Genomic DNA, 25,347 nt, shown 5'->3' with positions numbered 1-25,347 from the left:
GAAGCACGACGAGGAGACGGCGTTGACTTGCCTGGTCATGGAGAGGGAGGAGTCTAAGATGAAACCCAGGTTGCGTGCGTGGTCCGTCGGTTTGGGTGCGGTGCCCAGGGCGGGGGGCCACCAGGAGTCGTCCCAGGCGGAGGGCGAGGAGCCCAGGATGAGGACCTCCGTCTTTTCTGTGTTCAGCTTCAGGCGGCTCGTCGTCATCCACTCGGCTACCTCTCTCATCCCTTCGTGCAGGTTGGCTCTGGCGGCGGCGGGGTCGTTGGTCAGGGAGAGGATCAGCTGGGTGTCGTCGGCGTAGGAGATTATGTTGAGGTTGTGTTGGCGTGCGATGGCCGCGAGGGGGCTCATGTAGACGTTGAAGAGAGTCGGGCTCAGTGAGGATCCTTGAGGGACGCCGCAGATGACTTTGGTGGCCTCTGACTTGTACGGTGGTAGGCGGACTCTTTGTGTTCTTCCGTCGAGAAAGGAGACGATCCATTCCAGCGCCTTCTCCTGGATTCCGACGTTGCTGAGGCGCTGCACTAGGGTGCGGTGGCAGACCGTGTCGAAAGCCGCGGAGAGGTCTAGGAGGATGAGGGCCGCTGTTTCCCCGTTGTCCATCAGGGTTCGGATGTCGTCAGTGGCGGCGATGAGGGCGGTCTCGGTGCTGTGGTTGGCACGGAATCCGGACTGCGATGGGTCGAGGGATCCATTCGTCTCGAGGAAGGTGGCCAGCTGTTTGTTGACGGTCTTCTCGATGACTTTGGCTGGAAACGGGAGTAGAGAGATGGGGCGGTAATTCTTGAGTTCGGTGGGGTCTGCTGTAGGTTTCTTCAGTAGAGCGCTGAGTTCGGCGTGCTTCCAGCTCTCGGGGAAGGTGGCGGTGTCGAATGAGGAGTTGATGATGTCCCGCAGGTGGGGTGCGATGACCGCGTCGGCTTTGTTGAAGACGTGGTGAGGGCAGGGGTCGGTCGGAGATCCGGAGTGGATGGAGTTCATCGTGTGGACGGTTTCTTCGGTGTTGACCGGGGTCCAGGCGCGGAGGGTGGTGGTGGGTGGCGATGCTGCAGTCGTGGCGTGCGTCGGTTGAGTGCTGATGCTGTAGTGTATGTCCGCGATCTTGTTGTGGAAGTAGGAGGCGAGGGAGTTGCAGAGGTCTTGCGAAGGGGTGATGTCGTTGTTTCCGGCGTTGGGGTTGGAGAGCTCTTTCACGATGTTGAAGAGTTCCTTGCAGTTGTGTGCGTTGTTGTCCAGTCGGTTTTTGAAAGCCGTTTTCTTGGCGATGCGGATCAGTTGGTGGTGTTTCCGGGTGGCGAGCTTGAGGGTGGTCCTGTTGTCCGGCGTGGGTTCCCTTCTCCAGGCTTTCTCGAGGGCTCGGCAGTTCTTCTTGGAGCTCTTGAGTTCGTCGGTGAACCATGGGGCTCTCTTGCTGCCGGGTCTGCTGGGCGGGGTCCTCAGTGGGGCGAGTTCGTCCGCGCAGTTGCTGATCCACTTCGTGAGGTTGTCGGCGGCCTGGCTGGGGTTCGCTGAGCTGGCCGGAGGGTGCTGGCTCAGGGAGGCGGCGAGCTGGTCGGCTGTGATCTTGTTCCAGCTTCTTCGGGCAAGCTGTTGCTGGTGGTGGTGGGTCGTCGTTCTTCTGAAGATAGAGATTCCATAATGGTCACCCAGGTCAATCCACTTCAACGGAGAACTCACAATGCACTAGCATTTTAATGTTGGGAGTGGCCCGCTAAACCTTGGCTGGCTCGTGGCTTTCACTTTTTCAGGCTTCTGTTGAGTACAAAAACTAGTTGGACTTGGAATAGCTATGATTCAGTTATTGCACGGGCAAGGGTCTGATGGAAGTGGAGAGTAAATACAACATTAGCCACTTATGTCTGTTGTCATGGGTTTCCCTGAAAAGCCAACACTTCTGCATTTGTTTACTACTTGTAGGTAAAAAGCTCTGGACAGGAGGTCTTAGAGCAGACGCGCCATGCTTTGAAGATCAAAGACCTTCATTTCTTTGGTATTTTCAAAGTAAGTGCATCTTGGACAAGCTACAGTTACAGGTGGACTATGTTTATTGCCATTGGTTGACTCTCTGCTGACAAGCCTCCCATATGATAGTGCTGATTTTCATGAGAACACAAACTATTGTCAGCATTCACAGGGACAATAGTTATTTATTTGGCGCTTTGATATTTATAAGGGTATAGAGTGCTGTTGGAACCTACCATCGTTGTTTTATTTTAATTTTAATTAGACCACTTAGGCTGCTGTGAGACAACTTACTTTGAGTGATAACCAAATTATTTGATGGTAGGAGAAATGTGTTGTTCCAAGAAATGTGGTGACAACTCATGGGATAATGTTGTATTCCTCAGAACTTGGGTAAGTTTGTGTTAAAATTACCAATGGCTCCTACGGATCACTTCGTAACCATTGTACTCATCAAGTCAGGCAACCACAGTCCTCATCATAAATCAACATAAAATGTAACAACCATCCAAGGGGAGGACTATTGGCTTTCCAATGCTTGTTATGTGTAAGACCATAAATAATTTGATAATAATATTTACATTTCTCATCAGTAACGGATTCCCTGATTAGGTGTGACGGACCCCTAGGGGACCAAAGATTTCAGGTTAAGAACTACTGATATAAGTTATTTCTGCCAAATAGAAAAAGTAGTAAGTCCAGCACGACATGGCCAACCACTGGCCCTGCAACACCCCACAGGGAATAGTTTTAAAAGTAATTAAATCAAAATAAAATATAAATAAATGTCATTTAATGTTAAAAATAGATTAAAAAAGAATGTATGTATTTAACAATTATTGTGACTTTAATTTTTATTAAAATATAAATAAATTACTTTTCATTGATTTTACACATCACGTTTAAAACTAATAATGCACAAATGTATTTTTTTACTTTAGGTGGGTATTTATTTTTGACATTTAAACTCCAGAAAAATACTTTAATTCAATTTAATATATTTAAATTAAAGATGTAATTCAAAATTAAGTTAACAGTGCTTTAGCATGTTTTTCTTTTGTTTTACATTTCAAATAAATATGTAAAATATAATTTGTAATATTGTTAAACATAAAAATATTTTACTAACTTTTTTCAAGTTTAATACACTTTTAAAACGTTTCCTACACTTTCGGCCACCGAGACCTCTCTATGGCAACGTCTGGGGAAAAGTGAGATTTCCCTATGTTAAAGTATAGGGAAATATTCCCTTTGACCAAAGACAAAGATGTTCACAAGAACAAGCTTCACATTCAACAGATCACATTAGAGACAGGTATCAGAACCTTGACTGCTAGCTACAACCTTTTTCGATCTACAGAATTGTATAGGAGCCTTAAACCTAAGAAACCTAGACTTTGCACGCTCCTTAATTGTAGAGCAGAGCATGCCTTCACTCGTTTATGTTGTCATCACTACGAAAAGGGTGAAAAGTTGGGCCAACTTCTGATTGCACAGCTTAAGAGACTTAAGAGAATTAAGATGCATTGGTAAATAGACACTGGTGTCCTGATCTGGTGCAATGCAGGAATGGCAATAGTTGATCAAACTCTCAAGTGACAGGAATGGGGCTCTTGTGCAATTGAAAAATTAGATAATGTGATAAAAAAAGGGGTGCCTGTACATCTTTTGAAGGTCACCACACAGAATTTCACCTGCTGCATGCCCAAAGCTGGAAATGGCAGTTGAGTCCTTGTATGTTCGGCCAACTGGATTCTGGCACACTTCAACTCTGTCTCCATAGTACCTACTTACATCGAGACATGGGGAAAAGTGAAAGAGGTAGTGCCAAGAGTATACAGTACCCTGCGATCCACACTGCCCTCTTAAGCTGTGCTTCTAGAAACAAGGACCCCATGGCAGACATACTCTGAGTACTAAGAAGATTGTGGATACCCATAGCTGGAAAGTATGTGAGGCGTGCCTCAAATTCACCTTTTTTCAAATCATGCACAAATGCTGCTTGTGCCCCTCTGGGCTACACAAGGCAGGGATCTGTACTGCAGACTTAATGCATGTGTTAATGAATTAATAAGATACTTCTATTTGATTTGTTAAAATCATAAAAGGGTGGAACATAACTTAATGCATGCATTGTGGTCATGCCCCAATTATGTGGCTTCAGGTAGAAGGTGGGTAGTACACTCGAGGCAACCAGCAATTCACTGTTTGAGGCTTCAGTGAAGCTGGTCATACTACATAATGCCACTTATTCCAGCCATGCTATATCTCATTGGCGGAGATGAATGGCCGCAGCCCAGCTCACTACCAAAATTAGCTTTCTGCAGCACTGGTGGCCGTCTAGGGCTTCCCCTCCAGTGGAATGGTTAGCAGAACTCTTAAGACTATCAACACATAAGCATCTTCTACACAAAGCGTATGATTAAATGTACGAATAGTGAAATAAAACAGTTTTATGAAAAACGAAAATCTTTCTATGCACCCTGGTTGAATTATATTTAAGGTTGTTAAGTTTGTGTTTCATGCTGTAGTTTTTGAATCTTACACGCCTGGTTAAAAACTTTTTGCAGTGGCAATGTGTAGACATCCAGAACTACTGGAAAGCAATCATGCGTACCATCGCGCAGGTAGCAGAGGTAACGTTGGTTCCTGAACCCAGGGGGTGTATATTGAATGTCTGGGAGGCAACAGATATCACGCATACAGTGCAAACATGGGTAGCACTTGGGACGGCCTTAGTGAAAAGAGACATTGCGCAACAGTGGGGAGCCAGGCAGGCCCCAACGCTCCGGAAATGGTGTACTGGTATGGACGAACTAATGGTAACTGAAAAATCGGTCTACGTTCACAGAGGATGTCCCAAAAAATGGACTAGGATATGGGGGAAGTGGAATGAATATCGGGGCAACATCTGTGATCCCCCACAGGACGAATCCCTGTCAGACGATTCCGACTAGCTGGGGTGTGTATACAGGGGCATGCCAAGATATGCTTGATGTGGTTGAGGAGAAGGGGGTTGGGGTCCGGAAGGAACAGAAAGAGATCCTAAGTGCACAACGAAGACTGAAGCGAGAACAATGTGATGTACATTGTAAAGAACGCTATGGTAATGCAGTATTGGTTGAAAATGAAAATGTTAATAAAAAGAGTTTAAAAAAAAAAAAAAAACTTTTTGCAGTGTTTACTTGTTTGGTCTTTCAATAACTGGTAAATGTGAGTACTTAATTTCTGCCAGAATTTAGAGATGAGATTGTAAACATTAGTCACCAGGGGCTATATTCCAATTTCCGCTCTGCTCTCGTGACTCAGGAAGTTCTCAGCACGCACAGAAGCTGATTGCAGAACTAGAGCTGAAGAGTTTCTATGGCACACTTATCCTGTGTCCACTGTCAGACTTCACGTTTCACTCCCACAAAGCAAGACTGGGGACCTCATGCAGTGAAAGAGCTTTGCACTGTTGCTGGTGAATTGAAGGCTGCTAGTTTTACTTGGTCCCTTGAAAATGACAGTGATTTTTATGTGTTCATTGCTAATTGTCATCTTCCAGTTACACTCATTCTCAGGCTGAATATCATGTGGTGTGTTTAACCTCTGCAATGTGAAAGAAGAAGAGCAACTGATTCTGCTGCTGTTACCTTTTGGTTCTTAGACCCATGTTTTGAGGTGCTAATCCAATGTGGTCTGCATACAACAGGCATAGTGTTTTGACCCATTCAGCATTGATCCTGGAGACTGGCATTGCCCTCATTCGGTGGCCTGCCTTTGGGTAGATGTTGAACGAGCTGAGGCAGTAGCCTTGTCCGACTCCTCATTCCATCTTGAAGTGCCAAGTGTGTACACTGTTGAGCTTCACTTTACACCTGTTTCAAGTATAGATTCTCCTTATTAAGTCAAGTGTTTTCTCCTCTGTTCCAGCCTCCAGTGATGTAACGTTTAGTCCTGCAAGCCAGATTGAGTGGAATGCTTTTCGTAACTCAATAAGGTAGGAATAAATGATTTATTTTTAATGTGCTCATTATGATTGCTCACCAGGAGCACACTCACGGGTAATCTAAAATACGTTTTTTAACACATGCAAGCATCCTTCACTACATTCACCTGCACAGGGTGCCAGATGAGAAAGAACCAGGAGCACATGAGTTACTCCAGGCACTACACCCTATGGGAAACTGTAGACACCGGATCTGCTGGCTGTATTGGGGACTTCGTGCACATATCATGATCCCCCGAACTCCCCATAAAACCAAATGGCAGGGGAACCTTACCCAAGATAACAGACAGGGAATGGACCCTTCTCTTTGAGTATCTCAAAAATATTTCACACAACTCGAAGTTTAAGTGTATCCATGGATTTTTTATTTAAACAGATTTTATAAAATGTGTTCCATAAAATTGTCATAATACATCATCATTGCATTGGTGTTAAGGTCATACAGTACTTCACAGTATAATTCAATAATGTTATTACAAAGTAAGAGCAAGGCTTACATCAAACTTTGTATACCTCCATTGTACCCGTTATATTACCTTATTAGGAATCCTGCAAGGCTCTTATGTCTTACTAATTGACCACCTAGTGTCTGAAATACAATTGCCATCAATATATTAACTCAACGAAAATAAAATAAACGACAATACCAAAAACCCTAGAAAAACAGGTCCCTCCCTAACCCACCCACCAACTCAGCTGCAATGCCAATACTATGCGATATTACTAGCACGTACCTTTAGATCCGAAGCACTCCTACCCATCGTCATGTTTTTCCTAATCCAGCAATAAATATTAAAATGTACCAATTGTATGAAAAACAACAGCCCCCCAGTACATCAGCAAAACAGCGCATAACATCTAGAAATGCAACTAGTAGTATCACTCTGTATGGATATCCATGGCGGTAAACTCTTCCATCATTACATTCCAATCTAGGGATATCAACTTTTTATGCAGCCCCCTTTGTTCTTCCCATTTGATTTCAGCACCCTCTGCCCTACCCCATCGAACCATTTCTTTGTGCCAGTCTGCAATGTTAGGTGGCTTTGCCGCCTTCCATCGCCGCGTATTATTCCGTTTTGCCAATATAAGAGCGAGGTTCATGAATTTGTGCACAGGGCTAAACTTCTTGCCTGTAGGACCCAACCCCAATATACAGTACTCTGGTGAGTCATCCATCCGTATTGGTACAATTGCGTTCAATATTTTGTGCACTTCAGACCAGTAACGTACTATTCTGGGGCAGGTCCATAACATATGGAACAATTTCGCTTGTGGAGTATGGCATCTTGGGCAGCAGTCCGACACCTCAGGGTACATTACATGTAATCTATGTGGTGTTAGATAGGCTCTATGCACAATCATCAACTGTATGAACTTAAATTTCGGCTTCCTGGAGATTTTTCTCGGATACTCCAATATCATCTTCCATTCTTTGTCAGTGAGTGCATGACCCAAATCTATGTCCCATTTATCTCTAAGGAATTGTAGTGGGGTCTCTACCACTGTGCGCACACCTCTATATAACCATCTTGTGACATGACTGCCATTCCCCATTAGGTATTGCATATTCGTTAAGCCATGCATCAATGGTTCCTGACCCGTTGGGGCCCATACCTTGCGTATATGACCCGTAATATGTGCATGAATCAAAAATAATGTGTGAGGCACACCATGCACTCTAACAAATACATTGTGCGTTGCAAGAGTACCATCCACAAAAAAATCGCCTTTTTTTTTTTTTCCTCTTCCTCTCCTTTTCGAACTAGGTCTAAGTCTACCTCTAAGATGTCTCTATCTGGATTTCTCGATACTTTGTATATTGTGCCCATAATCAAATTGTGTATGTATATCTACTCTTACAATGTAAAGGTTTGATATTCCCCTTTCCTTACTTCCTTGTATCTGATTGTTTTCTATGTGCTGTGTATATTATCCAGGTTTTTGTTGATATCCGTGACTTAAAAACTAATAAAATAACAAATACATTGTGCGTTGCAAGAGTACCATCCACAAAAAAATCGCCTATGTTAGTAACCCCCTTCTCACTCCATGCCCTGACTCTCCTGCTCGTGATAGTGCCAGATTGCAGTGGTAAACCCAGTAAAGGAATGTTAGGGGCATACGGGGTCAACCTCTTGGTATAACGTAACGCCCTTTTCCAATATGCCAATGCCACTTTCAGTAGATGAGGTGCACCTGCAGGTGTCCTTCCACCTGGTAGCAATAGCCTATGTAAGTTGCCATTTTCCCACGACTGGCGAGACATTGCAATTTCATGCAGGTTTTTGCCCACTATCCAATAAGTCAGCCATTGTAGTTGGCTCGCATAGCAATAAACTTGCAAGTCTGGAGCCCCCATTCCGCCACGTCTAGTATCTAACTGTAGTTTCATTAAGCTTATCCTTCTGCGTCCCTTCCCCCATATCAACTCAATCAGTAAAGTGTCCAGCAGACGAAACACCGAGGCCGGTATTAATATTGGAAGATTTGTGAAATAATATAGTAACCTGGGCAGCAACACCATTTTACTGAGTGCCACTCTACCCGCTACTGATATGGGAAGAGAAATCCAAAATTTTATTTGGGACTTAAGTGATGAGATCGTTCGTATTAAATTACCTTCTAATAAGTCTTGGAATTCCCTGTAGGCCTGAATACCTAGATATCTCAAGGTCATAGGTGCTGTTTGGAAGGTCCACTGCCCGAATTGAAGTGCTGCTACATGTGCGCCTTCTTTAAAACTATATCCGTATGATTTGCTCCCATTTATTGACAGCCCCTAAATCTGTTGGAAATTGTCAAAAATAGTCGGTAGCGGATCATATGTGTCATTTAAGTCATTAAGATACAGTATTATATCGTCCGCATACGCTGAGACTATATGTTTATTCATGTCTATGGTTATGCCTCTATGACTCGCCACTTTACGAATAGTGTACAATAACGGCTCCAATGCCAATATAAATAATAATGGCGATAGGGGACATCCCTGTCTCGTGCGACGGAGTATTGCTTGGACACATAAAAACCTGTATGAGCTCTAGCCGTTGGATTAGTGTAGAGTAGCTTCACCCATTTAGTATATTCTATAGGGATATCAAACTTTCTAAGTGCGTACAAAATGTATCCATGGATAAATTATAAATGGAACAATTTACAGCGGGCTTATCTCACACCACACAGAATCAACATGATGTTTCCTACAGCCTCCTCAACATGCCCTCAATGTCATGCATCAGGGTCAGAACTTACACAGATGCTATGGGCGTATCTCTCCCCGTTCAATTATTGGACAGGCGTTAGGGCAGTAGTATCAGAATTGACCTGTCAGGACCATGTATAGTAGGCTTATATCCTGACCCAAAAGCTCCAGAGTAACAACACATTTGACAGATTTTGCTTTACTGTTGGCAAAATGGCTGTTGACTAGATGCTGGAAATCTCCACGGGTTCCCACTGTTGTTCGGTGGTAGGAGGAGGTGGCGCACTGGGGCTTGGCCGAAAGTGGAGCCATCCATACAGAGGAGTGTAGAAGTTTGCTCAAAAGACCCATATCCAGGGAATGGGAGGCATTGTTAGAAGCATTCAAAGCACAAGACAATGCGGCTGAGGGAGAGCAGAAAGCACAAACTTGTAGACCGCTGACCAAGATACGGCACCTTGTTGAGGGTCCGTAGTACCTCATCCTGCACACTATCTCTGACATGACCACAATATATTATCCTGCACACATTCTGGTAGTGATGCAATCTAGCCCCTATGTCAGATCAAACCGTAGCAATAGGGAGACTATGCACTCCTCCACCACGGTCCACACATTGACCCGTTATTCTTCATACACATTGCCCTCCACTTATAAATCAACTATAAGGTGACAACATCTAGTTAGAAGGGGGGGAAGGGGTTGTTTGAAATTGCAGGTAACAAATGCACATACTGTGAATTACACTGAACAGCTTAAGATCACAGAATTGCAATACTTTGTGCTGTAATGTATAGAATCTAGATTCACATTAACTGTTACATGTACCTGTCTATTATCAATAAACTGCAATAAAGTTTATGACAAAAAAAAGTATTGCTCATCAGGTCGTCTCAGGACAATAAAAATATTACAGTTTTCCCCGTGGAATCTGATGCTGCAATGAAGAGTAGAAAGTAATGGTAGCAGCTTTTAGTGGACCTCTGGTGGAGGCCGGGGTGGGCACAAGGTTGAAAGGAAGCTGGAGCTGAAGATTCCTGCGCTGCCCAGAGCTCTGAAGACTGATTTGGAAGACTAAAGACATGAAGAGTAGGAGACGATGGGCAGAGCCCTGGGACCCGCAGAGATATGCATTGCTATTGGCCAAAGGCAAACACTGGTCCTGAGAGTTATGAAGTGCTGAGAGCCAAGAGCAGGATCCTTGGATCCTCAAAATATATGAATTTCTATGGGACAAGAGCAGTCCTCTGGGATCCTCAGAGATGTAAACTAATATTGGCCAAGGGCAAAACACCGTTGGCCTGAGAGTTATGAATTGCTGACGACTAAGAGCAGAACCGTAGGGTCCTCAGAGATATGAATGGTCGTTAGCCTAAGGCAGAACACTGTGGTCCTGCGAGATATGAAGTACTGAGTGCAGAAACCTTTGATTCTCAGATATATCAAGGGCAAGGACAAATCCCTTGGGTTCTCAGGGATGTGAAATGTAGAGGGCCAACGGGAAACGCTGAAGTCCTTAGCGATATGAAGCTCTGACGAACAATGGCACCACTATGTGGCCCTCAAAGATCTGAAGTACATAGTGCCAAGGTATAACCATGTAACCTTCAGAGGTATGGTGTGCACAGTGTCAAGGGTATAACCATGGGGTCATGACTGGTATGAAGTGCTCAGTACCAAGAGCATAACTGTGGGGTTCGCAGAGATATGAAGTCCAGAGTGCCATGGGTATGAGGTGCAGAGTGCCAAGCGTATAGCTGTTGGGTTCTCAGAGACATGAAGTACAAAGTGCCAAGGGTATGGATGTGGGGTCCTCACAGATATGAAGTGCAGAGTTCCAAAGGTATAATTGTGGGGGTCTCAGAGATATGAATTGCAGAGTGCCACGAGTATAACTGTGGGGTCTACACAGACATGAAGTGCAGAGTGCCAAAGGTATAACCGTGGGGTCTTCAGAGATATGAAGCGCAGAGTTTCAAGGAATTTACTGAGGGCTCCTGAGAGATATGAAGTGGAACGGTCCAAGAGCAAAACCCTGTGGTCTACAGAGATATGAAGTGCAAAGGACCAATGGCAAAACTGAGGGATCCAGCGACATGACAATGGAATTCTCAAAGTGAAAAGGAAAAGGCAGCTAAGTACAGGGGCCTGGTATTCCCAGAGATAAAAAAAAAGACAAATGTTGAATGACAAGACCTTAGGCCAGCAAGGAATGTAGATTTCAGAGGGCCAAAGGAAGAAACTTATTGTATGCTGCAGTAAGATGAATGAGGGGAAACAGGGCTATAATTTTGAGGTATAAAAACAAAACAATTGCTTGAGGGCAAGAACAGCACCTTAAATTCACACAAAAAACAAGAGGTCAATGACAGAATCTTGAGGCATCTAGACATTAACCTCCCTTGGCTGAGGTGTAAAAGCACCAGGAAGCACAGACACAGAGGTGTAGATACCGTCTAAACCACTGTTGTACTGGCACTGCAGTTTGCAACTTGGAAGAAAGTTCTTTAGGGTGATCCAGTAATTTTATAATAAACAGCGGCCTTGATGAAAAAATGAGGACTGATGACCTACCCTCGCAATAATGAGAGGATGAGAAAGCAGTGAGAGTAGCACACTGAAGTACTATAATGGGTTTTGTTCCAGATGTGAAAGATGTAGTTTACGAGGACTGAGGGAAGTGATCACAAACTAGAAATTATACCTGTATGTGGATGCCCTGATAAAGGAATTTCAGGTGTTTGGACTTTAGCGGTAGGCCTCATGGCATCTACTGGAGGTTCATCCGTAGAGAAATGGTTGAAAGCACTGAGGTATGTATTCATGAAAGGCACACAATGGACTAAATTGCGTGTAGGTGCAGTAAGACCTGAGAACCTGGTCAAGTGTGTCAGCGCGATGATTCCTTGGGAATGGTGCGATGCCAAAAAGGGATTAACCTCTCCACAGTCCCAACCCTGAGTGCTATAATAGCGCAGGTGAATGGGATGATCAAGCGGGGGAAGGAAAGGGAAGGGGTCAGCAGAGAGGGAGATCTGCAAGGCAAAACAAAAATGGTAAATAAAGGTATATACAATATCCCTCCTAAGGTAACTATTGGAGCTGCCCGTACCTGTAAAACAAACAATAATTCCCCGTCCAATTGGAGAGTAAAGAGTCAGCGTTCCTGTACTTAGATCAGCAAGGATTGAGATTGCGCTAAGAAAAAGGGTATAAGCACAAGGGAATCTTATAGTTTTTATCCCATGATTTGTAGTATCACACTCTAATACATTTCACATTAATAGGCTACAAAGAACCATACACACCAGCATACATAAAAGGTTCCACGTCACAGGGGAAGAGCAGAAGGCGGCCTCTTGAATCCCCTGTTAGAGTTAAACAAACAAACAGTCACCAAAATGCTTCTTTTGAATTTTTATGATTTATGCGTTTATCACATGCCAAATAATAAATGCGCATCCAATTATATCCACTTTATAATCTGTAGTTCCTAAACACCTAAATGACAATGTTTTAATCCTTAGGTTTTTTGTGTAGATCCAAAACATAGACGTACCATGAACAGAGTCCCTCCGCTAACATTGAAGACCTCGTTAGCAGACAATGACACTGACAATTAGTTTTGTGAATCAATAGTAGCGCCAATAGGCAATGTAGCTGATTGCAAGGATTCGGGGAAGGCCCTGATCAAAGACGGTGCAAGTGCACCTTTACCGTACACAGAATAGAGAAGGCAAAATGCAGCGTATAACACTGCTCGGTGAAAGAATTATCAGCAGCTTCGTGATCCCCGGAAGCTCCTTTTGAAATGTCCTCCTCTTCCGGTTCACAGGCAGAGTGTCCCAGGCAAACGCAGATACTTCTGCTTTGCATCATGTGAGTTGTAGTTTAGAGAGCTTCCGACAGAATGGTTTGCCGAGTGGTGTGCAAACCAGGGAACAATTCTCTCCTTCCACCATTCCGCTAACCAGGACCAGGCCCTGCCATAACTGGTAAGGAGGGGCAGAGTGGAGATGGAACCCTGTTTTCCTGCTGGGCTGCGGGCGAGTGTATGGGGGCAGAGTGTGTGTGTAACAGCACATCCCTCCTCTGAGGGGTGCCAACAGGGCCAGGGTTTGTCAGGATTTTTTTTTATGGAATGCAGATGTTAAGCGCGGAGCATGTACATTCGCAGCAGGTTCCCAGGAGTTTTCCTCTGGACCATACTTCTTCCAAGCTATGAGATACAACAGAGAACCTTGTCTTCTTTTTGAATCAAGAATCGTCTTCACCTCGTATTCAGGTTTGTTGTCCACCCAAATTGGTATAGGCTGTTTCTTCACAGGTTTATGTGAAGGTTTCAACAGTGAAACATGGAATACCGGATGGATCCTCATGTTTGATGGTAAGGCTAGCTTAACTGCAACTGGGTTGACGCACAGCAGAATTTTGTAAGAATCTATGAACCTCGGATTGAACACGCTATATGTCTTTGTCAGGCCGTCAGTAGCTAAATGCTAGGGATGCCACCAACCTTAGAAGTCGGCCGGCGGGAGCGATGACCTGTAGTAAAGCCCTTACTTCACCCGTGTGCAACCCCACGTCGATGTATGTCACAAACACCCGAACTTAGAGGAGGTACACCGGGGGAAAAGAGGGAAATAAAACAAACGAACTCTTGTGGTCAATGGGGTGTCATCTACCATCAAACACTGGGAGGAACTATGGTTGTGACTCCCTTGGTTGGCTTCAGAAAGGGGGAGACAAACAGAGAGCTTGTTAGGGAAGAACAGACGACCTACCCTCTCACCCTTCTCCACCCTCTGGGTCCAACACTTACCAAAGGGGTTTACACTCACAGGAAGAAAGGGTTTCTGTTTCAGGAGCCCCACAGCCTCCGAAGCTGTTCTACTCACAGCCACGTGCAATTCTCCTTAACACACCTAGCAAGGATCTTGTCCCCGGAAAGCGAACACTGTGCTTCCAGTACGGTGCTGTTGCTAGTCATTAGCCGTTACGATAGTTATACCCACTATCACAGTCCTTGTTTGCAGCACACGCGCGTTCCTAGCGCGAGCTGCACAGTCCCACAAGCGAAAAGAAAACACGAAGTAAGTCTGAAGCAGTTGACTCCACTGCCACGGCAAAGTCCCACAAGCGAAAAGAAAGCAAGAGGTATGTCTGAAGCAGTTGACTCCACTGCCACGGCAAAGTCCGTTGAAAGAGTGCTTGCACCCACCTAAATACCTGACAGTGGCGTCCCAGCGTAGTATCACCAAAGTCCTCGGGGAAAAGTCGGGCTCCAAGGTTGAGCTGTTGAGTATGCGGGCTTCCGGCGTTGGTTTCAGCGCGCGCTCATTCTCCAGCGGGGAACACCATCCGCTAAGCGCCGCTGCTGGGTCTTTCCGATGGATTGTCAAGCCCCGTTCCTACTGAGGAGGAGGGCCTTATAGCGGCTGTCACGTGCGTGACACCACATCCGGTATTCCAACTCTCGGTACCCCGGAGACTTCTGGGACTTGTAGTGTGACTCCCGCTGCTTGTTATCATGCGTACTGCCGGGACATGGTTAGGGGCTCCTGTCCTCCGTCCTGCATATCTCTGTTGTCTGGCCAGGATCGTGACAGTCTTGAAGGGTATGTTTTTTGTTGATAGCCAGACAAAATCCCCTTTTTAGGTCTCGCGTGGCGTTGCAGCGCAAAGCGCTGCTCACCCTGGCGAGATTTATTGTGAACGAGGATTTTGAGAAAAGTGCTTTAAGCCCCGCCCCTCATTTCCATTGGCTGGCGTCACCGTTTATGCTAAACGGTGGCCTGCCATTGGAAATGAGCTTTTTGGGTTGCCTCCCTTTGGTCTTTTGGTCCAGCCCATCCGGACTGGATCACTTGCTTCACGGCTGTCGTGAAGCAATTTCTTATCTCAAGGAGGCTTGAGATCCAGTCCAGATGGGCCGTCCCAAAAGGAGACAGGGTGCCACGTGTTTATTTTGTCATCGCGCAAGTGAAAGCGAGATGCAAAAATAAACAGCGCTAATGGCGAGCGCTTGTTCTTTTGGTTGCACTCCGCAGAAAGGAAGTGGACCCAATTGCTTCCACTTGAAAAAGCAAGTGTGCGATGTAGGTTAAGGCTGTCCCGAAATGAAGGTTGGGTCTTATGCCATATAAGCTGTGCCGTCTTTGGCGTTGGTTGCCCGCCAGAAGTTAAGGCTTTCTAAGGACAAGGGAATGGATGAATGGCATCACCCAGTGCCCCCTCGTAGTATCTTGGTAAAATTATGCTGGAATATATTGTGTGCTCAGCTGCGGCCGAGCTCCTCTCTTGAGGGACCCCCTTGCAGCCTGTTTGTTCCTAGAACGCAGGGCTCTTCTGTCTTGCTTGGTTGCTGTGACTCGCGCCTGCTGCTGGCAAGCAGTGAAGCTAGCTGTAGTTTTAGTGGCGGTAGACGGCTCACGATGGTTGCCGGCTGTCCACGGCTGCCTGAGGAGAGCTGGCGCCCATTTGCAGTGCTCAGACAGAGATGCGATGCTGCTGCCCTGTGGCGGATGAGGCATAACGAGGAAGGATGAGCTTCCCACCCCCACCCCATGGGGACATCATCTGCTGCAGTGAGAGACGGTGGAGCGTGCAGGATTCAGCTGGAATATGACAAGAAAAAGAACAAATAAAACCAACTCGCCGACGACACGGCCGACAAAATGGCAGCGCTGCAGCGTCCTTGTCTGAAAGGCTTTGACCTGCTGCGCGGCTGTCGGCTTCAGGTGACAGACTTATCTGAAGACCCTCAGAAACATAAAGGGGTGATGGCTAATTGGTGAAATAACTCTATGAAGGTCGTCTTCCCTTTGCTGCTTCTCCGTGCCAGGCGTACAAGTAAGCGAGCACAAAAGCTACTTAATACCAGCTTGGCCTCCCACTGGTCCATTATTTTGGCTTGCTGGGTGCAAAAGTGGGCAGCCACATGCCACGAACTGAGACTTAGAGACCTGTGGCGCACCATTCAGGGCACCTCTCTTGGTATAATATGCGAAAATGTGAACCTGTGCTCCTCTGGAAGGTCGACCCTAATTTTGCTGACCGACGTTTTCAAAGCAGTTATGAAGGGCTGCCATGAAATATTAAGTTATTTTTGTGATGCGTCAAACGGGTCTGAGCCTCTCATGCAGTGCCGAAAAGAAAGAAACGCCCACCTCCCCAAGAATGCTTGATATACTACGGAGGACAAACGGTGTGTAGGTTTACATGCATTTCAAGTAATGAGGTGCTATTTAAAAAGGCCTTCTATGACAGGTTATCAAGATCTTATATCACTTATATCGTAAATCTATCAGCTTTTGTGTTTTTTTCAAGTCGGTCTCTTCCAAGGATATTTTAAATCTTGTTTGTAGACAACAGAACTTTTCCCCAGGTTAAACTGAGCTAACCGGCTCAGACGCCAGAACAACCACTCAGGTTACATTGAAGTTACAGTAAACAAATGTCTCCAACGTGACATGAATTGGCACTCAAATGTTAGTATTATTATTTAATTGAAAGCATTACTTTCGTCCCCACAACACTAGAAGGCCTACAATAGGACATTGCATAAGCAGGTTACATTATGAGAGCCCAGTTGAGGCGGGCAGCCATATTGTAGAGGTTGGCTGACCCTACACTTCAGGGGGCCTTGAGGGCGCAAGGCCTTACCCTCAACCACTACCTGACCCCAAAGAGCCGCTAACTGCAAACTTGTGACGTACTACTACACACATTGCTTGCCTTGTTAGCTGCAGCTGTCTCTTAGAGGCAGTGGAATGTCCGTGCTGCCTCTTGTAGCAGTGCACAGGAGGAGGAACAAGGGTGTCATGGAGAAGTCGTATGGCCCTGTGTGATAAGCCCTCCACTCCAGTATTTGAAGTATTTCACGGCTGGTGTGGTAGAGGAGGAAAAATTGGTAGGTTGTGGCACCGAAAGCACATTCCGCCTGTTGAAATAAAGTAGGTCTCCAAATGGTCAAAATGCGGCAACAGTGGAGCCTAGATCTGACATAAGGTCTGCTGAGTTCACGGCTAATTAACCAGTCTAAACTTGGTCTCCAGCGTTACCTGATTATTTCAGAATCACCAGCCTGGATAGAGTGGCGCTGGAGTCCACTGTTCATCCCATGGCATATGCAAAGGCTGGTACATATATGTACAGTTTGGACTGATAATTGTATAATGAACACACCTGTGAAGTCACTGTTCTTTCATTGGTCTTGTTGTGCTGGCTTTACTGTAACTTTATTACTTTTTATCCTTCGTCTTGTAAAGTGCTTTACCCCCTGGGTCATGTTAATGCTATATAAAACCAAATAAACAAATACATCAATAAAAAGTGGGTGATGGCCTGATGTACGATTCAGAGCATTTACAATCGGGCAGGTGCAAAAAGTTATTGTGTAAGGGGTGTAAAGTGTTTTTAAGAGATTTTTTTTCTAGTTGAAAATCGTTGCATAGCAAAAGGCTCTAGTTTGGTTAGGTTGATTGGTTCCTGGTACAGCAGCAAACTCGAGATAGCCTCTTCAGAAAACAAGCATTTGCAATGCGATAGGTCTCGCATTTATGCAAGTTTGAGCTATTGACATTGCAAATAACAATGCCTTTTATTTTTGTTTTTGTTTTAAAAACCTAAATAAAAAGCATCGTCATTTACAATGCCAATAGCTTAAACTCGTGTAAATGCGAGACCTATTGCATTGCAAATGATTGTTTATACTCCAAACCAGGGCGTCTGTATCTGCCTTTTTAAAAAAAAAATATTTTTTATTGTCTGAATACAAAGTAGAACAGAGGTCCAGATAGACACAGCATTGAGCCCACAACCCATTTAGGGCCGGCTGCGTTTCACCCAAGGTTCTCCAAGAATATGTAAAGGCATTAATAGACAATTTGGAACACAGCATGTCGCCTACAACCCTTGTTGGTTCGGCCGCGTGACATAGTATATATAGCAATATTAGCGTGTTGCGGAAAGTCTCAGGACCTTTTTGATTTAACAATAAGAACAATGAGAACACGGGCAGGAGGCCCATATAAAGTGGACAGCAGTGAATAGACAGAAAAGAGTCGAAAGAAGAGGGGTAGTAGAAAAGAGAAGTATACAACAACGAAAGCGGCCAGGTGGGCGGACGGGCAGATGCGCGCAGCAGTGCATGGTGTTGAGAGTGGATATCTTAAGGCTTGTCGAAGGAAGCGTCGCACAGGCCTGGTCTGGTTACGCGAGGAGCCTATTGGGGTCTGACGGGAGTATGGCATCTTCAAAGAGTGGTAACGCTGTAAGCTTGGAGGGTAGATAGCGCGCATGCTCTATTTTACAGAGGTATTGAACTAAGGGTCACCAAACGGCAGCGAAGCGGGTGTCGCGTGATTGCAGTCGCACTGTAAAAAGTTCCATGGTTATTACATGCCATAGGCGCGTGAACCAAGCGGCTATTGGGGGAGTCTCCGTTTTTTTCCAGTACAACGCTATAAGTTGTTTAGCCGCCCCAAGCATATGAAGTGCTATAGCCCAGTCGCTGCGGGTAAGTGCTTTTAGGTTAGCAGGTTTAAGGCTCAAAAGGATCGTGGTTGCAGACTCAGGCAGGAGGAAGCCCAATACCTCCTTAACAGCCGCGGCCCGTGGAGGGAGTTCCGCGGGGCGGTAAGGCGGGGCGGGGGTTCTAAAAACCGGAATATGGATAATTGCAGGTAAGTAAACAATTAAATAAATAAAACGAATTTCGTAGCGCGCGCTGCATCGCATTTTGCGATGCAGCACACGCTACGAAATTCGTTTTATTTATTTAATTGTTTACTTACCTGCAATTATCCATATTCCGGTTTTTATAACCCCCAACCCTGCCCCTCCCCCGCCCCGCCTTACCGCCCCACGGAACTCCCTCCACGGGCCGCGGCTGCTCCTTAATATGACTAAGGACTTCCTTCCAGAGCAGGGTCAAGAGCGGACAATCCCACCAAATGTGAGTGAAATCTCCAGATGCATTTGAACACCTCCAGCACAAGGGAAACATGTCAGGGAACATTTTGTGCCATCGAGTAGGCGTGTAATACCATTGCGTTATAATTTTATATGCATTTTCCCTCTGCGGGATGCTGCGATAGACCCTAGGAATGTCTCGCCAAAGGCGATTCCACTGTGTAGGTGTGATTTCCGTGGTTGACGTCGATTGCCATTGGCGTTGATATGAGTGTGTAGTTCGTATCGGAGGGTGCTGTAGGATCTGGTACGTCCGAGAGATAAGGCCTTTCGATTCATCGAAGGAACGGACCAGCCGTTCAAAGGGGGTGAATGGTCGGACTGCAGCCTGTTGTATCTCTGGTGAGGACACCCAGTGCCGCAGCTGTGCATATTGTAGTCCCGCTCCCAGTGGGAGACAAAAGTCCTCCCTGCACTGGGCAAATGTCTTAAGTGTTCCCCCCTCATACAGGTCTCTGATCACTCTGCATCCCCCCTGTAGCCAGTTGCGAACGTTTGTGAATGGAGGGCCGGAGGGAAGAGTGGGTTACCTTCAATGGGAGTATGGGGGAGGGGAAGGTCGTTAGTCCCTTACGCACGGCTACCTTGTCCCATATATCCAGGACCGTTTTAGTAGGTACTGCTATATAGGCACTGTGTGAGCGCGCTGTACGATGGAGCCACGCAAGATCCCAGATGGTGCGCCCAGTTACCGTCCTGTCCATATGGAACCAGATCTTTTCGCTTTCAATGGCTATCCACTCCGAGACAAAGCGGAGATGCGAGGCCCAATAATAATCCAGAAGGTTAGGACACGCTAGCCCCCCTCTGTCTCGCGGCAACATGAGGATCTTGTGAGAGAATCATGGCCTACGTCCGCCCCATATGAAGCTAGCGAGATCTCGTTGGAGGCCCTGTATTTGGTGTTGCGGGATAGGGGTGGGGAGACATTGAAATAAATACAAGATTTTAGGGAGTATCGACATTTTCACGGCGGTAAGCCTACCCAACCAGGTGATAGTTAGGGATTTCCATCCCCGTAAGTCTTCCAAGATAGTTCTCTTGCATTCTCACCAATTTACCTTGGTCCATTTACCCAAGAAGAGTGTCAATTGAAGCCCTAAGTACCTGATATGCTCCGTGGCCCATTGATAAGGGGCGAGCGTCTTCAAGACTGGTATCTCCTCTTTCGGGATCGTAAGGTTCAGAGCCCAAGATTTGCCATGATTAATTTTAAGGCCTGAAGCCTGCTCAAAGGACTGTAACAGAGTGTGAAGCGCCGGGAGAGATGTATGTGGATGCGATATTGTGAGTATAAGGTCATCTGCGAAGAGCGCTACCTTATTCTGCCGGCCTCCAAGAGAGATTCCATGTATGTCCGCATTCTGCCTGATCATCTCTGCTAAAGGCTCTACCACCAGGGCAAACAACAGAGGTGACAGTGGGCAACCCTGCCGCGTACTCCTATATATGGAAAAGGGGTCTGTAAGTTGTCCATTGACCCGAAACCTAGCTTGCGGGGATAGATAAGGGGCCACGATCATAGAAATCATGTTCCAGCCCAGTCCGATCTTTTGCAGCACCGCGCCGCGAAGAAAACCCCAGTCCACCCGGTCAAACGCCTTCTCCGCGTCAAGCGAGAGAAGGCAGGCTGGTATATTCCAGTGATGTGCTTTCCTCACCAGGTGCGCGATTCTACGCACATTGTCCGCCCCTTGTCTATTGCGGATGAAGCCAACTTGATCCGGCTCCACAAGGCCAGGCATGTGGGGATCCAAGCGTCTGGCAAGCATTTTGGTGTAGATTTTGAGGTCTGTGTTCAGCAAAGCGATGGGACGATAGGATGCACATAACTTGGGATCTTTTCCTGGTTTTGGAATAAGAGCTATTTCTGCCATACCCATGGAGGGCGCAGGCCTTTCCGTGTCCGAAAAGGAATTATATAATCGCAGGAGGTGTGGCTGAAGTTGTGCTATGAACATGCGGTAGAAGACTAGTGGTAGGCCATCTTGGCTTGATGTCTTCCCGAGAGGGAGATCTTTCAATGCTGCCGTCAGTTTCGCCGCCGTGAGAGGACCGTCCAATTGTTTGGCATGGTGTGGGTGGATTGGAGTCCAGGGACACTGGTTCAGAACGTCATCAATGTGGGCTTGGGAGGGTGCTTCCGCCGTATAGAGGGCAGTGTAATAGGCCCTAAATGCCTCGCATTTAGCTCGCTCCGTGATGGCCCATTCTCCATCCGGCAATTGAATATTCGCTATGTGGGCCTTCGCTGCACGTGCCCTCAGGCGCTTTGCCAGCAATCTGCCCACTTTGTCCCCCCCTCAAAATATCTTTGTTTTAAGGCTAACGGGGACCGCTCAGCTTTATTGGTGCGCAGGGTGCGGAGCTGACCCCGAAGGTTAGTGAGTCGCCGCTGACCCGCGAGCGAGGAATGGCCCTGATCCTGCTTCTCCAGTTTCTTAATGTCCTTGGAGAGGCTATCTTCCAGGCGGCGGGCTTCCCACGCCCGTGCAATCGATAAAGATGTGATGTGGCTGCGGATTGTAGCCTTGAAGGCATCACACACCACAGGAAAAGGAGTCTCAGGTAGGTCATTGCTCGTAAAATAAGAGTCAATGGCGGTTAGTATGCTTTCAACATCAGCCGGATCTCGCAAGACATGCAGCGGCAGGCGCCACCGCGGGAGGCGGGTGGGGCAAGCGGCCGGATCCTGCAAGAGGATCTCCACGTGGGCAGGGTCAGATAGCAATATGTCAGACATAGATGCCACTAACGTGTCCTTTACTAGGTCGTGTGAAATAAAAAGATAATCAATACGTGAGTACGAGTGGTGGACGTGCGAGTAGTACGAATAATCCTGCACCTGCGGAGAGTAATATCGCCATGAGTCCATCAAGCCAAGGTCTGTTATCTGTGTCCGGAGTGATGAGGACATGGTCCCCGTCCCGTTCGAAGAGGCTTCACTACGGTCCATCGCATGATCCCACACAAAGTTAAAGTCTCCCCCCCAAAATTAAGGAGGGGTCGCCATGTGGCACATGTTCCCGCAGAAGCGTTCAGAGGTAGGAGTCCTGCATCTGGTTCAGTGCATAGACATTACACAGTGTAAATAGGTGTTTCCCGATCACCACCCCTGCCCTGATGAAACGTCCATCTGGACTGCGGAAGACTTTGGGGTCCCCCTGCCTGAAACCAGGTCTGCATAGAATAGCCACTCCAGCCGTTTTGGTGGTTGCTGTGGCTCAGAATTGGAGGGGATATTTTGGGTGCGCCATGCGGGGAGTATCTATTTTCAGGAGGTGGGTCTCTTGAAGAAAGATAATGTCTGGGCTGTGTTGAAGTAGGTAGCGCCACACTTGCTGCCGCTTATTAGGAGAGTTAAGCCCCTTGACATTAAGGGTTAATACCTTTAAAGGGGCGGGAAGAGCCATAAGTAGAACGGATCCCAAGTTAGTCCATCATGCCACCGCAGAAGGCATGTCAGGGGAACGGAAGGGAGATTCAGAAGTGAGCCTTCCCTGTCGACAAGGGAGCATCGTAGCCATGGGGTCTCTCGTCTGCCATACCTAGTAAACAAAAAGGAGAGAGAAAAAAGGTATAGACAAGTAGAAAGCTAGAAAGGATAAATGTGGATAACCAACATTGGCCAACCGGGCCACATTATCCTGTTCCAGTCGCGGGCCAGACTACACCCTAAGGTTCGGATGAGCCCAGAGACGTCACTCTCTCAGGAACAGAGGGGTGTAGATCGTCTGCTGCTATCTAGTTCATCCAGGCGGAATGCTCCGGCACCAGCTACACTGCGAAAGGGGAGTTGGGGTAGCGTCGAAGTTACAACAGCAAACATCAAAACCGACTAGGAAGAGCTGTGCTCCCAAAGGAAGGCTCCAAGGGCCGTCACGGGTACAGGAGCTGTTTATCAGGGGATTGGGGAATCCGGACCTGTCTCTGATTTGTCCCCCTCCAAGGACCTGATGTGCTCGATAATGTCCTGTTTAGCCTGCAAGGATGCTTGTTCGTTAAAGGGTGGAGAGCGTCTGCGCCGGTATACGGTCGACCAGGTCGGCTTGGCAGGCATCCGTGCAGAAGGCGGAGGGCGAGTGGGACTGGTGGACCGTGAGGAAGGAAGTCGGAGTAGTTGAGCCGCATCTTTGTAGGACCGGATTACCCTACGCTTGGACTCCCATGTAAAAATAAGGGCGAAGGGGTGACCCCACTGACAGGAGATGTCAATGCTCCGTAGCTTATCTGTCACAGACTTAAAGTCACGGCGGCGGCGTAAGGTATTGGGTGCCAGGTCCTGGTAAATCTGGATCTTGTTCCTCTCATATGTGAGATCCTGGTTGGCTCTCGCCGCCCGGAGAATAGCTTCTTCTTCTGTGAAAAAGTGGACCCTGGTTAAAATGTCAGGGAGGAGGCCCGGCTGCCCGCGGGCCCGGAGACTCGGTGAGCCTGGCCCAAAGCTGGCTGGGAGGCGTTGTCATCTCCCCATACCTCGTGGAGTAGCTGTGCCACATAGGTCATAATGTCTTTCCCTTCCGCTTCGAGAGGAACCCCCCGGATGTGGAGATTATTCCGGCGGCTTCGATTTTCCTGCGTCAGTTGCAATTCTATGTGTTGGTCTTCCAGGATGGCCAGGCGTTGCTAGAGTTGCTCCTGGTCCTCTGTGCGGGCGTCGACCGTCTTTTCCAGCCCGTCTACTCGCTCACCTAGGTCTGCGACTTCTTTCCTGAGTTCCCGAACACAGGAGTGCACTTCGGTACGTAGGGAGCCGATTTCAGACTTCAACTCGGACATGAAGGAAGCCATAAATGCCAGCGTTACCGCGACGAGTCCCCTCCAGCCTGTGGGGCCTTACCCCACATCGCCGCCACAGAGTTGTCTTTGGAGGTTGGCCCTGAAATGTCTTTACCTCTATTGGTGCGTGTCATTATTGTGCTGCGGCTGTTCTGCTGGTTTCCAGTCTCAGAGGGTAGCGAGGGTCCGTGTGAGAGCCTGCAAGGGCGCCCGATTGCCAAATGATCCCGCCACCCTCCCAATGCGTTTGTCCTTAAGCAATACCGCAGTCGCAAGGGTGGTACTTGCCCAATCCCTCCTTATAGTCCTTGAGGTCCACCCATGACCCACCTATCTGGTATCTTCAGATCAAGGGCTCTAGCGGGGGCACCGTCCCTTGCACCAGGTCCGCCCAGAGGCGTCAGGCTCCACAGTAGGTTCAGGCGGTTCAGCATAGAAGGCCCCAGCACTCAGGCCGTCACGGCAGCTCCACAGCTGACAGCCGCACTTAGGTCCAGCATCCCCCGTCGAGCCCACAGCGTCCCTTTAAAGCTCACGGTGATCCTGTGGGAGTATGTGGTCGGGCCCCCAAAACACAGCACAATGTCCCAGCCAGGGCCCGCACCCGACCCACCTCACCTCCAGAAGGCATGCATCCGGTGATCGTCTCCCAGGAGCGGCGGCAAGCGCACCGGGGTCAAGCCAGTCTATCCTCAGACCCCAGTTGCGTGAGATCCGGTGCGTCGCGTCCCAGCGTGGTCAGCACAGGTCTCAGGTGGGCCTCCACATAAGAAAGTCTTCAGGCTGATGTAGATGGGCAGTCCGGCGAGGTGTGCGGTCACAGCTAGAGGTTGCTCACAGGTGCAGCGGCATGCCTTTCACCCAATGGCAGTGCAGGAATTGGCCCTCCCATGGGCAGTGCAAGGATGTCTTCAGGCTAGTGTGGAGAATAGGCCGGGTAGTCAGGCAGGGGGCGCGCGGCCATAGCAGCGAGCGTCTCACAAGGGCATCGATAGGCGTAGTGGGGCCTGGTCAGTCTCCCCACGAGGAGGGTCGGGACAGCTCCCACTGGTCACGCAGTATGCCCCAGGCCTGAAAGCCACAAGATGGGGGCCGCTGTGTTCAGCAGTGGAAGGCCGGAGCAACATGGCCGTGCCACCGCAACCGGTGCAACCTCAGTGGCTTCAGCTCGCCAGGAGACGCTCCTCACCTTCGGCCATCTGTGCACCCTAAAAAACGGCAGCAAATGAGCCCCAGCTCCGCTTATGATAGCTAATGGAGGTAGCGATCCGCCGGAGCTCGCGCGGCACGCGTCTCACCTCATTTGCAGCGAGACCACGCCCCTGCATGCCTTTTGTATTGCTCCTTGGCTTTTTGTAGATGTTTCCGAGCATCTATGAATGTGTCTTGTGTTCTTTTGGTTTGTACCTTTAGTTTGGGAATTTTCTCAGTA

At 47.6% G+C, this 25,347-nt stretch overlaps 1 protein-coding gene across 4 annotated transcripts in view; it reads left to right on the top strand.

Annotated features, from left to right (window-relative positions):
- Window positions 1-25,347, top strand: part of SLC16A5 (solute carrier family 16 member 5) — a 529,473-nt gene that overhangs the window by 215,723 nt on the left and 288,403 nt on the right. For all 4 annotated transcript variants that reach the window (XM_085617056.1, XM_085617058.1, XM_085617057.1 and 1 more), the window contains exon 2: window positions 5,881-5,947. The gene's annotated coding sequence lies outside the window, so the exon portion shown is untranslated. The remainder of the gene's footprint in view (window positions 1-5,880; window positions 5,948-25,347) is intronic.

The sequence above is a fragment of the Triturus cristatus genome, chromosome 7 (genome assembly GCF_964204655.1).
Source record: "Triturus cristatus chromosome 7, aTriCri1.1, whole genome shotgun sequence".
NCBI lineage: Eukaryota > Metazoa > Chordata > Amphibia > Caudata > Salamandridae > Triturus > Triturus cristatus.
The sequence above is the reverse complement of the archived record's forward strand: the minus strand, read 5'-3'. Positions and strand labels throughout refer to the sequence as shown.